The following is a 3951-nucleotide window of genomic DNA, read 5'->3' on the forward strand; positions in this document are numbered from 1 at the left end:
ACGCGAGCGGGAATGCCCCGGACTCAGTTTTCTCGTCCTGGGTAAAAAGCGGTCCCCCGACGGTTTCTTCCCTTTGCTCCGTATTGGTCATAAGTCTTTCGATCTTCGGGTCTCGTGCTCCGAGGACTTCAACCCACACTCCTGGCATGCTCCCTGACACGTTTTCCGGAGGTATAGGTCGGGAAGCGAGCTCGTTGGAGGGAGAACTGTGGTGCGACCCAAAACGGTCCAAAAGATGGCCGAAGCTTCCAACGAGTGGCGAACGCTCGTCCGGTGTCAGAAACCACTGGAAATGCACTTGCAGCGAAGGAAACGGGCTGAGCTCGAGGACTTCCGGTGCTCGTCCCAAGAAAACGCGAGCGGGAATGCCCCGGACTCAGTTTTCTCGTCCTGGGGTAAAAAGCGGTCCCCCGACGGTTTCTTCCCTTTGCTCCGTATTGGTCATAAGTCTTTCGATCTTCGGGTCTCGTGCTCCGAGGACTTCAACCCACACTCCTGGCATGCTCCCTGACACGTTTTCCGGAGGTATAGGTCGGGAAGCGAGCTCGTTGGAGGGAGAACTGTGGTGCGACCCAAAACGGTCCAAAAGATGGCCGAAGCTTCCAACGAGTGGCGAACGCTCGTCCGGTGTCAGAAACCACTGGAAATGCACTTGCAGCGAAGGAAACGGGCTGAGCTCGAGGACTTCCGGTGCTCGTCCCAAGAAAACGCGAGCGGGAATGCCCCGGACTCAGTTTTCTCGTCCTGGGGTAAAAAGCGGTCCCCCGACGGTTTCTTCCCTTTGCTCCGTATTGGTCATAAGTCTTTCGATCTTCGGGTCTCGTGCTCCGAGGACTTCAACCCACACTCCTGGCATGCTCCCTGACACGTTTTCCGGAGGTATAGGTCGGGAAGCGAGCTCGTTGGAGGGAGAACTGTGGTGCGACCCAAAACGGTCCAAAAGATGGCCGAAGCTTCCAACGAGTGGCGAACGCTCGTCCGGTGTCAGAAACCACTGGAAATGCACTTGCAGCGAAGGAAACGGGCTGAGCTCGAGGACTTCCGGTGCTCGTCCCAAGAAAACGCGAGCGGGAATGCCCCGGACTCAGTTTTCTCGTCCTGGGGTAAAAAGCGGTCCCCCGACGGTTTCTTCCCTTTGCTCCGTATTGGTCATAAGTCTTTCGATCTTCGGGTCTCGTGCTCCGAGGACTTCAACCCACACTCCTGGCATGCTCCCTGACACGTTTTCCGGAGGTATAGGTCGGGAAGCGAGCTCGTTGGAGGGAGAACTGTGGTGCGACCCAAAACGGTCCAAAAGATGGCCGAAGCTTCCAACGAGTGGCGAACGCTCGTCCGGTGTCAGAAACCACTGAAAATGCACTTGCAGCGAAGGAAACGGGCTGAGCTCGAGGACTTCCGGTGCTCGTCCCAAGAAAACGCGAGCGGGAATGCCCCGGACTCAGTTTTCTCGTCCTGGGGTAAAAAGCGGTCCCCCGACGGTTTCTTCCCTTTGCTCCGTATTGGTCATAAGTCTTTCGATCTTCGGGTGTCGTGCTCCGAGGACTTCAACCCACACTCCTGGCATGCTCCCTGACACGTTTTCCGGAGGTATAGGTCGGGAAGCGAGCTCGTTGGAGGGAGAACTGTGGTGCGACCCAAAACGGTCCAAAAGATGGCCGAAGCTTCCAACGAGTGGCGAACGCTCGTCCGGTGTCAGAAACCACTGGAAATGCACTTGCAGCGAAGGAAACGGGCTGAGCTCGAGGACTTCCGGTGCTCGTCCCAAGAAAACGCGAGCGGGAATGCCCCGGACTCAGTTTTCTCGTCCTGGGGTAAAAAGCGGTCCCCCGACGGTTTCTTCCCTTTGCTCCGTATTGGTCATAAGTCTTTCGATCTTCGGGTCTCGTGCTCCAAGGACTTGAACCCACACTCCTGGCATGCTCCCTGACACGTTTTCCGGAGGTATAGGTCGGGAAGCGAGCTCGTTGGAGGGAGAACTGTGGTGCGACCCAAAACGGTCCAAAAGATGGCCGAAGCTTCCAACGAGTGGCGAACGCTCGTCCGGTGTCAGAAACCACTGGAAATGCACATGCAGCGAAGGAAACGGGCTGAGCTCGAGGACTTCCGGTGCTCGTCCCAAGAAAACGCGAGCGGGAATGCCCCGGACTCAGTTTTCTCGTCCTGGGTAAAAAGCGGTCCTACGACGGTTTCTTCCCTTTGCTCCGTATTGGTCATAAGTCTTTCGATCTTCGGGTCTCGTGCTCCGAGGACTTCAACCCACACTCCTGGCATGCTCCCTGACACGTTTTCCGGAGGTATAGGTCGGGAAGCGAGCTCGTTGGAGGGAGAACTGTGGTGCGACCCAAAACGGTCCAAAAGATGGCCGAAGCTTCCAACGAGTGGCGAACGCTCGTCCGGTGTCAGAAACCACTGGAAATGCACGTGCAGCGAAGGAAACGGGCTGAGCTCGAGGACTTCCGGTGCTCGTCCCAAGAAAACGCGAGCGGGAATGCCCCGGACTCAGTTTTCTCGTCCTGGGGTAAAAAGCGGTCCCCCCGACGGTTTCTTCCCTTTGCTCCGTATTGGTCATAAGTCTTTCGATCTTCGGGTCTCGTGCTCCGAGGACTTCAACCCACACTCCTGGCATGCTCCCTGACACGTTTTCCGGAGGTATAGGTCGGGAAGCGAGCTCGTTGGAGGGAGAACTGTGGTGCGACCCAAAACGGTCCAAAAGATGGCCGAAGCTTCCAACGAGTGGCGAACGCTCGTCCGGTGTCAGAAACCACTGGAAATGCACTTGCCGCGAAGGAAACGAGCTGCGCTCGAGGACTTCCGGTGCTCGTCCCAAGAAAACGCGAGCGGGAATGCCCCGGACTCAGTTTTCTCGTCCTGGGGTAAAAAGCGGTCCCCCGACGGTTTCTTCCCTTTGCTCCGTATTGGTCATAAGTCTTTCGATCTTCGGGTCTCGTGCTCCGAGGACTTCAACCCACACTCCTGGCATGCTCCCTGACACGTTTTCCGGAGGTATAGGTCGGGAAGCGAGCTCGTTGGAGGGAGAACTGTGGTGCGACCCAAAACGGTCCAAAAGATGACCGAAGCTTCCAACGAGTGGCGAACGCTCGTCCGGTGTCAGAAACCACTGGAAATGCACTTGCAGCGAAGGAAACGGGCTGAGCTCGAGGACTTCCGGTGCTCGTCCCAAGAAAACGCGAGCGGGAATGCCCCGGACTCAGTTTTCTCGTCCTGGGGTAAAAAGCGGTCCCCCGACGGTTTCTTCCCTTTGCTCCGTATTGGTCATAAGTCTTTCGATCTTCGGGTCTCGTGCTCCGAGGACTTCAACCCACACTCCTGGCATGCTCCCTGACACGTTTTCCGGAGGTATAGGTCGGGAAGCGAGCTCGTTGGAGGGAGAACTGTGGTGCGACCCAAAACGGTCCAAAAGATGGCCGAAGCTTCCAACGAGTGGCGAACGCTCGTCCGGTGTCAGAAACCACTGGAAATGCACTTGCCGCGAAGGAAACGAGCTGCGCTCGAGGACTTCCGGTGCTCGTCCCAAGAAAACGCGAGCGGGAATGCCCCGGACTCAGTTTTCTCGTCCTGGGGTAAAAAGCGGTCCCCCGACGGTTTCTTCCCTTTGCTCCGTATTGGTCATAAGTCTTTCGATCTTCGGGTCTCGTGCTCCGAGGACTTCAACCCACACTCCTGGCATGCTCCCTGACACGTTTTCCGGAGGTATAGGTCGGGAAGCGAGCTCGTTGGAGGGAGAACTGTGGTGCGACCCAAAACGGTCCAAAAGATGACCGAAGCTTCCAACGAGTGGCGAACGCTCGTCCGGTGTCAGAAACCACTGGAAATGCACTTGCAGCGAAGGAAACGGGCTGAGCTCGAGGACTTCCGGTGCTCGTCCCAAGAAAACGCGAGCGGGAATGCCCCGGACTCAGTTTTCTCGTCCTGGGGTAAAAAGCGGTCCCC

The sequence above is a fragment of the Cucumis melo genome, chromosome 11 (genome assembly GCF_025177605.1).
Source record: "Cucumis melo cultivar AY chromosome 11, USDA_Cmelo_AY_1.0, whole genome shotgun sequence".
In the NCBI taxonomy this organism is placed as follows: Eukaryota; Viridiplantae; Streptophyta; class Magnoliopsida; order Cucurbitales; family Cucurbitaceae; genus Cucumis; species Cucumis melo.